Source organism: Ahaetulla prasina, chromosome 1, assembly GCF_028640845.1.
Source record: "Ahaetulla prasina isolate Xishuangbanna chromosome 1, ASM2864084v1, whole genome shotgun sequence".
In the NCBI taxonomy this organism is placed as follows: domain Eukaryota; kingdom Metazoa; phylum Chordata; class Lepidosauria; order Squamata; family Colubridae; genus Ahaetulla; species Ahaetulla prasina.
This window is the reverse complement of record NC_080539.1, coordinates 79,828,341-79,841,094: the sequence shown is the minus strand read 5'-3', so window position 1 is coordinate 79,841,094 and position 12,754 is coordinate 79,828,341.

The following is a 12,754-nucleotide window of genomic DNA, read 5'->3' as shown; positions in this document are numbered from 1 at the left end:
GGCATCTCAGCATGATTAAACATGAAAATTAAGACTGTGAGTTAAAAATAGATTTCTGTGATTGCTTCACTTTTTTCTGAAGAGTAGTTCCAGAAGTCCATTTTCAGAAGTCAATGGTGAAAAAATATTTCCTTCTTATAGAATCTATATTAATGCAACTTCCCTTGGTGCTACTGAACTAGGTTCAGTTCTGTCACCATTATATTAGGTATAATTAGTAGGGAGGATAACAGTTTTTCTTCCTTGATTTAAAAAAAAAACAAATTTCCTGAATTGATGCTGAAATTCATTATGAGCTAGTGAAAATACATTTTATTTCAGTCAGTACAGGACAGAGATAAAGTATCTGTCAAGTTCAAAGTGTGATTTTGCTGTGGCAGCCATTTTCGCTTCTCAGCTTGCCACAAAACCAAGGGAGGAGGGAAGACTAGGTTTGGAACGCTAATTCTAGGCAACAACAAAAAAAGTTCACGTGGGAAACAAAGTCATCTTTGGTTCACCAATCAGATCGTCCATGAAGACCTGGGCCGTTTCTAAAACAATATCCAGATAACTAATTGGACGTGAACTGCACTAGTGGGGAGGAGGGGGAGAACTTTTCTTTAACAAAACAAAAACTGCAGGAATTAAGTAGAGCTAGTTTTGCTTTCATGCTACGCTGAAATGATGTACTCAATAAAGCTTTGCATTAAAGGATTGGATCATCTTGTCAGTGCTTGCTGTGTTGGGTTCATCAGTCAGTACTTGGCAGTATCTCTGTTAACTGGGGAAATATCTTGCCTTGATTATGAGTTAGCCTAACCCTTAAGAGGGACATTTATAGGCAGAGGATGTTAATATCCCCAAATATCTTTTTTTCTAACGTTGCTTGGTTCCTCAAGTGCACCTATTGCTTGAAGATATAGATTTAATTACAAGTATTCAGATTCTGCTGACTTATAAATTAGAACATTGCTCTCTGTTCTACATGAAGACTTGAAGACTATTCAGAAACTGTTTCTAGTATAGAATGGTATTATTTATCTGATGCACACAGATACAAATGCATATACACACAAAAGCAAACACACAGACGTAACAGGAAGAAGCCAATACAAAATTCTGAAACATGCAAACTGTTTATTTCTGGATATAAATTAAGATACTTATTTTGATATGTAAAGTTACATGTAAACTTTGCTATCAGCAAAGACATGCTTTGTTGATAGTAAGATATTGGAAAAGGATGATTTAAATTAGCTTTTCTGTGACTTCCAAAGTTACCTAAACTTGCCTAAGAGAATAGGCATATTTTTAACTCAAAAGAATTACCATCTTTAACCACAGCAAAATGGAATGGCATTGAACAGTGAAAGGCATTGAAACAAAACAGGTACTGTGTTTCCCCAAAATTAAGACCCTGTCTTATATTTTTTTGAACCCTGAAATAAGCACTTGGCCATATTGCCATGTGCTCAAAAGCCCAATTGGACTTATTATCAGGGGATATTTTAGGGTAGTGATCACTGGTCAGATAACAGAATAATTAGCAGCAGCTCAAGCAAACAAAAACAGAATTGCAGAAAGGCTAGTCTCGTTTCTGTACATAAGAGACAAAGCAAATAACACAAACCGTATAAGCTTTTTAAAATAAAGAAAGAAATGAATGGCAACCTGCCAAGAGGTCAACTCAGCAATATGCATTCAATCAATCAACCAGCATAAATGAATTAACTCCCTTTTCTCTATTCATTAAAGGATTTGTTTTGTTTATTCTTTATGTGTACCCTCTAGTGGCAACTAAGGAGAATAAAAGAATACAATCCGTTGCATAAATTCTAGCAAGGCTTTCTTTTATTACACAGCCCTAATTATCTCTGGTAAGACATTTTAAATACATAAATATGGTAGAATAACAGAGTTGGAGGGGATCATGGAGATCTTCTAATCCAAGCCCCTACTCAAGCAGGAGACCCTATAGCAGAGGTGTCAAACGATTTCATTGAAGGCCGCATCAGGGTTGTGTTTGATCTCAGCGTAACCAGAGTAGCCGTAGCCAGCTTGTCACTTGTGTGATTAAATGCCACTTTTGCTAGTAGTTTGTTCTGCTAGCACTCTGCCAGCGAAAACGGAGCTCATGAGGGCCGTGCATGCCCCCCCCCCAGGTCCATTTTCAGCTGTGACAGCATCCTGCAGCCCTCTGCCAGTAAAAACAAAGCTCATGAGGGCTGCAAGAGGCCATCGCAGCCGAAAACAGAGCCTGGGACGCATGGCCCTCTCAAACTCTGTTTTCATTGGCAGAGGCACTGCAGGCTGGTCTTTCACTGTTTCCAGGGCAGCATCCATCCTGCGGGCCTTGAGTTTGACACCCCTACCCTATACCTTTTCAGACAAATGTCCAATCTCTTCTTTAGAATCTCCAGTGATGCAACTTCCACAATTTCTGGAGGTAAGCAGTTCTACTAGTTAATTGTTCTCACTGTCAGAAAATTTCTCCTTAATTCTAGATTTGTTCTTTTCTTGATTAGTTTCCATCCATTGGTCCTTGCCTTGCTTTTAGGTGCTTTGGTGAACAGAATGAAAAATCAATCTTATTGGGTGATGGTAAAAGAGCTCTGAAGAATTTGTTTCCCTTAGATCATAGGCATACTTTTGTTTCCATTGTAGTCAGTTAGAACAATTAATCAGTGGAACAACTTGCCTGCAGAAGTTGTAAATGCCCCAACACTGGAAATTTTTAAGAAGATGTTGGATAACCATTTTTCTGAAATGGTGTAGGGTTTCCTGCCTGGGCAGGGAGTTGGACTAGAAGGCCTCCAAGGTCCCTTCCAACGTTGTTGTTGTTGTTGTTGTTATTAAAGCAGGGCAGCCCATACTTATAAAGACACCATATAATATCCAACTCATACTGATAATAAGGATTATGGGGATAGATATCTCTGCAGGATTCAGGTCCCCAGTCCCTTCAGGAGCCAAACTAAAATGGTCATGAAAGGTGATGCTCAGGAAAGGAGGGGGATCCAGAGTGACCTGAGCTAATCAGCATAACAAGAAAGATCCCAGCTCTTGACTATGTGATCAGATAAATCAACAAAGAGGCATTCTAGATTATTTCTACAACACAGCTTGCATTATGAGAAGATGAAAATACAATTTTAAAACTGAAACAGTCAAGGGAAAGTCAAGAATGCCTGTTTGATGTTCTGGAGCAACATGATGAAGATATGCTCTTTTAAAGCCATTGGTGGAATTTTATTTATTTTATTTATTTATTTATTGTTTGAATTTATATACCGCCCTATCTCCCAAAGGACTCAGGGCGGTTCACAGGCATATAAAAACATCAATATACAAATTAAAACAATCATTAAAAAACTTATTCTACTGCCCAATTAATTAAAAATAAAAATATAGATATTAAAATCAATTTAAAAAACCCCTCTAAATTTAAAATCTAAAAAACTAAGCCAGTCCTGCACAGATGAATAAATGTGTCTTAAGCTCGCGACGGAAGGTTCGAAGGTCCGGAAGTTGACGGAGTCCTGGGGGGAGTTCGTTCCAGAGGGCGGGAGCCCCCACAGAGAAGGCCCTTCCCCTGGGCGTCGCCAGACGACACTGCCTAGCTGACGGCACCCTGAGGAGTCCCTCTCTGTGAGAGCGCACGGGTCGGTGAGAGGTATCTGGTCGCAGTAGGCGGTCCCGTAGGTAACCCGGCCCTATGCCATGGAGCGCTTTAAAGGTGGTCACCAAAACCTTGAAGCGCACCCGGAAAGCCACAGGTAGCCAGTGCAGACTGCGCAGGATAGGTGTTATACGGGAGCCACGAGGGGCTCCATCTATCACCCGCGCAGCCGCGTTCTGGACTAACTGTAGCCTCCGGATGCCCTTCAAGGGAGCCCCATGTGAGGCGTTGCAGTAATCCAGGCGAGACGTCACGAGGGCGTGAGTGACCGTGCATAGGGCTTCCCGGTCCAGAAAGGGGCGCAACTGGCGCACCAGGCGAACCTGGTAGAACGCTCTCCTGGAGACGGCTGTCAAATGATCTTCTAGAGACAGCCGTTCATCCAGGAGGACGCCTAAATTGCGCACCCTCTCCATCGGGGCCAATGACTCGCCACCGATGGTCAGCTGCGGATTCAGCTGACTGTACCGGGACGCCGGCATCCACAGCCACTCTGTCTTGGAGGGATTGAGCTTGAGCCTGTTTCTCCCCATCCAGACCCGTACGGCCTCCAGACACCGGGACAGCACTTCGATGGCTTCGTTGGGGTGGTCCGGTGTGGAAAAGTACAGCTGGGTGTCATCCGCGTACAGCTGGTACCTCACACCGAACCCACTGATGATCTCACCCAGCGGCTTCATATAGATGTTGAACAGAAGGGGCGAGAGGATCGATCCCTGCGGCACCCCACAAGTGAGGCGCCTCGGGGCCGACCTCTGCCCCCCTGTCAACACCGACTGCGACCGGTCGGAGAGATAGGAGGAGAACCACCGATAAACGGTGCCTCCCACTCCCAATCCCTCTAACCAGCGCAGCAGGATACCATGGTCGATGGTATCGAAAGCCGCTGAGAGGTCTAATAGGACCAGGGCAGAGGAACAACCCCTATCCCTGGCCCTCCAGAGATCATCCACCAACGCGACCAAAGCCGTCTCCGTGCTGTAACCGGGTCGGAAACCGGACTGGAACGGGTCTAGATAGACAGTTTCATCCAGGTGCAAGGGAAACTGATATGCCACCATACTCTCTACAACCTTCGCCGTGAAGCGAAGGTTGGAGACCGGACGATAATTACCTAAAACAGCCGGGTCCAGGGAAGGCTTCTTGAGGAGGGGCCTCACCACCGCCTCTTTCAAGGCGGCCGGAAAGACACCCTCCACCAAAGAAGCGCTCGTAATCGCCTGGAGCCAGCCTCGTGTCACCTCCTGCGTGGCCAGCACCAACCAGGAGGGGCACGGGTCCAGTAAACACGTGGTGGCATTCAGCCTCCCCAACAACCTGTCCATGTCCTCGGGAGCGACAGGGTCAAACTCATCCCATAAAGTGTCACCAAGACCACCCTCAGCCGTCTCACCCGTATCACCGCAGTCTTGGTCCAAACCATCCCGAAGCTGAACGATTTTATCGTATAGATAACCGTTAAACTCCTCAGCACGTCCCTGTAACGGGTCATCCCGCTCCCCCTGGTGTAGGAGGGAGCGGGTCACCCGAAACAGGGCGGCTGGGCGGTTATCTGCCGATGCAATGAGGGAGGAGGCGTAGCTACGCCTCGCCTCCCTCATTGCCACTAGGTAAGCCCTAGTATAGGACTTCACTAGTGTCCGATCAGCTTCTGAACGGCTAGACCTCCAGGAACTCTCTAGGCGTCTTCTCCGGCGCTTCATCCCTCTCAGCTCCTCAGAGAACCAAGGAGCCGGTTGGGACCTGCGCCGGGTCAGAGGCCGCAAAGGCACGACCCGGTCTAAGGCCCCCGCCGCGGCCCGTTCCCAGGCCGCAACAAGTTCCTCAGCCGAGCCGTGAGCCAGACCCTCAGGAAATGGCCCAAGCTCCGTCCGGAACCCTCCGGGTCCATCAGGCGCCTGGGACGGAACCAACGTGTCGGCTCCGTCTCCCTGCGGCGGTGAATGGCGGTCAGAAAGTCCAGGCGAAGAAGAGAGTGATCTGACCATGACAAAGGTTCAATGACTATTTCCTTTAAGTCCAGATCTCTCAACCACTGACCAGAGACAAAAATCAGGTCCAGGGTGCCACCCCCAATGTGAGTAGGGCCATCAATTACTTGGGTCAGGTCCAAGGCCGTCATGGAAGCCATGAACTCCCGAGCTGCCGTCGATGACGAGCCGGACGATGGCAGTTAAAGTCCCCATGACTAAAAGTCTGGGGTCTCAACTGCCACCCGGCCAGCACCTCCAGGAGCTCGGGCAGGGCAGCTGTCACGCAGCAAGGAGCCAGGTACGTGATCAGCAAACCCATCTGGCACCTATGGCCCCATCTCACAAGAGGATTCGCACCCGGCAATCTGAGGTACAGTGGTCTCCCTCGGCTCTAGACTTTCTCTAATCACAACCGCCACCCCCCCACCCCTACCCTGGGCCTCGGCTGATGGAATGCACGGAAACCCGCGGGCACATCTCAACAAGGGCACACCCCTTCCGTGCCCAGCCAGGTTTCCGTGCGCCTATAAGGTCCATAGCGCCCCTGAATAAGGTCGTATACTAGGGGGGCCTTATTAACTACGGACCGTGCGTTGCATAACATCAGCCGAAGGCCCAGGCTCTGGGGGTCTTGACCATCCGGGGAACGGGAAAAGGACGGGGGATCGGGGCGCGCGACCGCTTGCAAACATCGGGTGCGCGCCCCCCCAAAACGATATGATCCTCCCCTTCCGCCATATCTGCCCCTCTCACTTACCGTGGGAATCAGGCCGCCCTCACCAACAGGAACGCAATCTCCCCCCCTAACCTCCGAACCTATTAAAAAACCGTCACGAGCAAGCGCAAGGACTGGCTCCCCTCCCGACGGGCTACCCCCAACGCCCGCCTTAACCCTCCCACCCCTTAAAAAAGCCCTATCTAAAAACCCCCACAGGCTCTTTTTTTTCGCATGCCACCTCTGTGGGTCCCAAGACCCGTCATTGAGGCCGGCCCTTGATAATGCGGCGGGCCATTCCTGCGAGGCGGGGGCACCTCGCAGGCGCAAGAGTTCCAAGGCAGAATATCGCATAAATAAATAAGTTAAAAGCATACACAGGAGAGAGCAGACGACGTGAAGTAGCAAAGTAATGTCTGGGGTGGCAAGGTGTAATGCCAAGTCCGAGTGGATACCCATCTGCCAAATGTCTTCAGATGGTGGCTGGCTTAAAGCTGATACAAGATGGTATAAGTCGCAGATGCAGTCTGGTAGTAAAAAGTTATTGTGGCTCTGCAAAAAGCTCAGTCCTAAAATCCGTCCTAATAGGGGTGGTATTCATCTCCCCCGTTCGTGGCGTCACCGATATTTCCAGAGTGGATGTTTCCTCATAAGATGTTGCTGAGTAGGGCCCCAATACCCATTCGGTCTCCAATCAACTTCCCGGACAGTCCCAAAAATGGCCATCAGCCAGCCATATAAGGTGCAAGGTGACAAATGCAGCTGGCCCATGATTGCAGATGACAATGCAACTCCCAGTCCGAGAAGAAGCAGGCCCCGCTAGGCCTAACCAGGCCAAACTGGGCCAGGACACCTCCGGTGGGGGCCACAAGAGGGATCTATCACAGCCCTTCACCCTAGGCCCTAGAGCCTAGGCCCCTCCGCCAAGTCCAAAGGCCGAATAATAAAATGGCCGCCGTTCGCAGCCCCGCCCTTCCCGGCTTCGGTCCCGGCAGCCGTGGGTCCAAGGAGGTCCCAAGACCCCTCTCACGGCTGCTCAGATGGTGCTACACCTAACCGGGGGGCGCAGGCTGCTCGGCAGACCGCCTGGGCGTCGCCATCCCCCACTTCACCAGGTCGTCGTCCTCCCGATCTCCCGGTTATGCAGCCATCTTGCGCATGCGCAGAATTTAAGGATTAAGTTCCTTAACTTAAGCCTAATTAGCTACTGCAAGAAGATTGCATAGACTCACTGCAAACAACAGCAGCCAGACATAGCAGCAATAATCATGCTTTGGAAGATTTGCAAGAAATACCCTTTGCTCTCAAGCAAGAACTGATGGGACTGCAAAACAGAGAAAATAATAGAAAATGAAGTCCTTTGGGATGTTAGAGGACTGTCACACAATACTCCATATTTAACAATTGTCTATAAGAAAAACAAACAATGTCTGAAGAGTGGACATTTCAGTACCAGGAGGCAACCGTATAGAAGAGAAAGTGTATAATATGTATAGATTGCAGTGGTGGCTTTCAAAAAATTTTACTACCTGTTCTGTGGGTGTGACTTGGTGAGGGTGGCATGGCTTGGTGGGCATGGCAGGGGAAGGATAGTGTAAAATCACCATTCCCTCCCCACTCCAGGGGAAGGTTACTGCAAAACCACCATTTCCTCCTGATCAGCTAGTATTCTGGAGGCAGAGAACAGATGGGGGCAGGGCCAATTGGAGGTGGTATTTACCGGTTCTTCAAACTACTCAAAATTTCAGCTACCAGTTCTCCAGAACTGGTCAGAACCTGCTGAAACCCACCTCTGATAGATTGCATAGGATATCATTAATAAGGGGAAAAAACAATCAAGCTTAAAAGAAGTCCCCAAAAATGTAGACTGTTTATGTTGAAAATGTTTAAAAAATGATTTGGAAGTACAGTAAATGAAAAGGTCTAAAGAAGGAGTATTGGCACAGTGAACAGAATTAAAAATAAGGATGATGACATGATTTGGAATGAAACAAGTGGGGAAATATTGGAAGGACTATTTCAGAGATTTGCATGGAGTAATAGTGATACATTAAAAGAGTAGAAATGAAATGAATGTTATAAATGTTCATATCCAAGATAAATAGGAAGTTGTAAGTATGACCAGACAAGTTGAAAAATGATTCAAACTGCAGATGTGGATGCTGTAATCTGAAAAATATTAAAATATGGATGTGGGTTACTTTTGGAGTGCTTGTTCAGTTGTTTAATATATGTGAAGACTGTATTTATTGTTGCTGATTGAAAAGAAAATGCCATTACTGTTTCTTTATAAGAGAAAGGTTACAAGAGTTAATATAAAACTACAGGGAGATTAGTTTGTCAAGTGTGCTTGAAAAGTGTCAGCCCTCCCAGACAAACAAGAAAGGAAACACAACCAAATGAGCTTAATTCTACTTTGTTGTTAGACCACAATGACAGAATCTTGCAAGCTTGAAAGTACAAATCTCTTCCTGTCTGATCAATTAGGGTGGATCCCTCTTAAGTTTCTTTCTCTAATCATTAACCGTGGATTCTTCCCCCTCTTTTCTGATTGTTCCCTAGGCAGCATTTCTTCCCCTCATCCCCTCAGTCTCTCATTCCCCCATAAATTACAGGAAAATTATAAGCAGTAGACTGATATGAGAGATGACAATGAACAAAGTTCAGCAGGAGCTTGATACTGATTAGGTAGTGTACCAATTTTTGCCCTTCAACTGATTACTTGAAAATGTATAAAAGTGAGAGATAACATTTACTATAAACTTGTTGGTTTAGAAAAAGTCATAAGACAGATGGGCCTTGCACTATAAAATAATTTGCACAAATCTGAAGTTGAAGATTCCTGAATATTGTAAATATGGAGATAGGAGTAAAGAATCATGAGAATATATAGAACTAGACAAGCCATACTCTGTTGGGCCATCATTTCAGAGATCTACCTAAACAGAGAAACTGGATGATCCAGGGGTGGGCAAAAAAGCAGTGGGAGCGAGAGCAATTTCAAACTTTCTGCCAGTTTCTCCATTGAATTTCCTTGAGGGAAGCTTACAGGGAACATTGGAAAACTTCCTTCCTTCCTTCCTTTCCTTCTTCCCTCCCTTTCTTCCTTTCATCCTTCCTTCTTTCTATGGGATTGTTTGGTGGGGAAGGGAGTGAGGCAATCTACAAATGGCTGGGAAACTGTCACACAACATTGAAAATGAGGATCACATAATCACAGCAGCAGTCCAGCAGCGCTGAAGCAATCAACACTTTTCCAAATTTCATTCCCTCAGAATTAATGTGCCCCAGAATTCTGTAAATTAACCCATCTTAGATAACTTTGTTGACAAAGTTATGCCCTACGATGCACCATTTTGCCCATTTACAGGTTACAGACATGAGAATTTTAACAGTACAAATGTCAGGGTTCCAAGGAACACCCCCAACGAAATAAAGCTCTGAGGCTTGAGGTTCCTCAAAGTTCCAATTTATTAGAGATGTCATGTTGGCACAGCTGGGAAAACCCAAAATTGAAAGCTTCCAGGTTTTTCACACCCATTTGACAGTTCACAGCCCTGCCCCACCCCCACAAGTTCATCACATTGTCCAATCAACTCTTCACACTCAATTGGATACAATCTTCAGGCAGTCTACATCAGACAAAGGCAAAAGTCCTTGAATATGGAATGTTGTTATGACTAACTTTCTACTGCTCCAACAAGAACCCCCTCCCAACTTCCCCAGCTAAAATATGTGGCAGTTAAGAAGCAAAAAGAAAATTGCCTTCCAAAACTGACAACAATTTGGTTTCAGAAAAAAAATTATCCTGTAATCTACAACTTCTACACTGCAAATACATATGGACTACAAATCTTGCTCAGGGCAAAGCAATAGATGCAATTTACATAGACTTCTGTAAAGCCTTTGATTCAGTAGTACATGACAAACTACCTCTAAAACTAAAATACAGCATCTCCAGACCCCTCCATAATTGGATAACTGTGTTCCTGTCAAACAGGCAACAAGTGGTCAAAATAGGCAGCACCCTATCAAATCCTGCACCTGTTGATAGCGATGTCCCCCAAGGCAGTGTTCTAGGACCAACACTCTTCATATTATACATAAAAGACCTTTGTGATCATATTATAAGTAACTGCATTCTTTTCGCCGATGACGTTAAACTATTTAACACTACCAACAATGCTACTACCCTTCAAAAAGACCTTGACTTTGTGTCGGAATGGTCAAAAAATTGGCAACTCCAAATCTCAACCAACAAATGCTCTGTCTTACACATTGGCAAAAAGAATCAGAACACAAAATACAAGGTAAGTGGACATGACCTTGTAGATGACCCTTCTGTCAAGGACCTTGGAGTACTCATGTCAAATGATCTAAGTGCCAAAGCCCACTGTAACTTTAACACTGTAACACTGTAATACTGTAATATGTGTCCCATCTCAGACACACCAACAACAGCCAAGCCTCCTACAACTAACCCCATTTCATTGGGTTCACAACCCCTAGTGATCACAGAAAAGGAAGTGCAGGACCTATTTCACAGGCAAAAGCCAGGAAAAGCTCCAGGCCCAGACAAGATAACTCCTTCTTGCTTAAAAGTCTGTGCTGACCAATTGGCCCCCATCTTCACCCATATTTTCAATAAATCACTAGAGATGTGTTATGTTCCTTCTTGCTTTAAATGCTCTACCATCATCCCAGTGCCGAAGAAGCCCACCATCAAGGAACTGAATGACTACAGACCAGTTGCTTTAACATCTGTAGTCATGAAAACCTTTGAAAGGCTAGTGCTTTCCTACCTGAAAACCATCACGGATCCGCTGTTAGACCCCTTGCAATTTGCATACCGAGCAAATAGATCAACAGATGATGCTGTTAATATGGCTCTGCACTACATCCTACAACATCTTGAGTCTCCAAAGACCTATGCAAGGGTCCTTTTTGTAGACTTTAGTTCAGCATTCAATACCATCATTCCAGACATTCTTCTAACTAAGCTAAACCAGCTACAGGTACCGGAACAGGCTTGTAAGTGGATCACAAGCTTCCTAACAAACAGGAAGCAGCAGGTGAAGCTAAGCAAGATCACATCAAATACCTTTACAATCAGCACAGGACCCCACCCCCCAAGGCTGTGTGCTCTTCCCACTTCTCTTCTCTCTGTATACCAATGACTGCATCTCCAATGATCCATCTGTTAAGCTACTGAAGTTTGCAGAGGACACAACAGTGATCTGTCTCATTCGAGACAATGACGAATCCGCATATAGACAAGAGGTCGAACGACTAGCCTTGTGGTGCAACCAAAACAATCTGGAACTAAATACACTCAAAACCGTAGAAATGGTGGTAGACTTTAAGAAAAACCCTTCCATACTTCCACCTCTCACAATACTTGACAACACAGTCTCAACAGTAGAAACCTTCAAATTTCTAGGTTCTATCATATCGCAGGATCTAAAATGGACAGCTAACATTAACATCATTAAAAAAGGACAACAAAGAATGTTCTTTCTGCGCCAACTCAGTAAGCTCAAACTGCCCAAGGAGCTGCTGATTCAGTTCTACAGAGGAATTATTGAGTCTGTCATTTGCACCTCTATAACTGTCTGGTTCGGTTCTGCAACCCAACAAGAAAAACACAGACTTCAGAGGATAATTAGAACTGCAGAAAAAATAATTGCTACCAACCTGCCTTCCATTGAGGACCTGTATACTGCACGAATCAAGAAGAGGGCCGTGAAAATATTTGCAGATCCCTCACATCCTGGACATAAACTGTTTCAACTCCTACCCTCAAAACGACGCTATAGAGCACTGCACACCAGAACAACTAGACACAAGAACAGTTTTTTCCCGAAGGCCATCACTCTGCTAAACAAATAATTCCATCAACACTGTCAGACTATTTACTGAATCTGCACTACTATTAATCGTCTCATAGTTCCCATCACCAATCGCTTTCCACTTATGACTGTATGACTATAACTTGTTGCTGGCGATCCTTAGATTTATATTGATATATTGACCATCAATTGTGTTGTAAATGTTGTACCTTGATGAACATATCTTTTCTTTTATGTACACTGAGAGCATATGCACCAAGACAAATTCCTTGTGTGTCCAATCACACTTGGCCAATAAAATTCTATTCTATTCTATTCTATTCTAACAACATCACCAAAAAGGCATTAAGAGTTGTAAACCTAATCTTGCGTAGCTTCTTCTCCAGTAAGATTACACTACTAACCAGAGCATCCAAAACGTTTGCTAGACCAATTCTCAAATGCAGCTCATTTGTCTGGAACCCACACTGCATATTGGACATTAATACAATTGAGCACATCCACAAGAAGAGTCCTTCACTTCTGCTCGCAACAAAATACCTTATGCCACCAGACT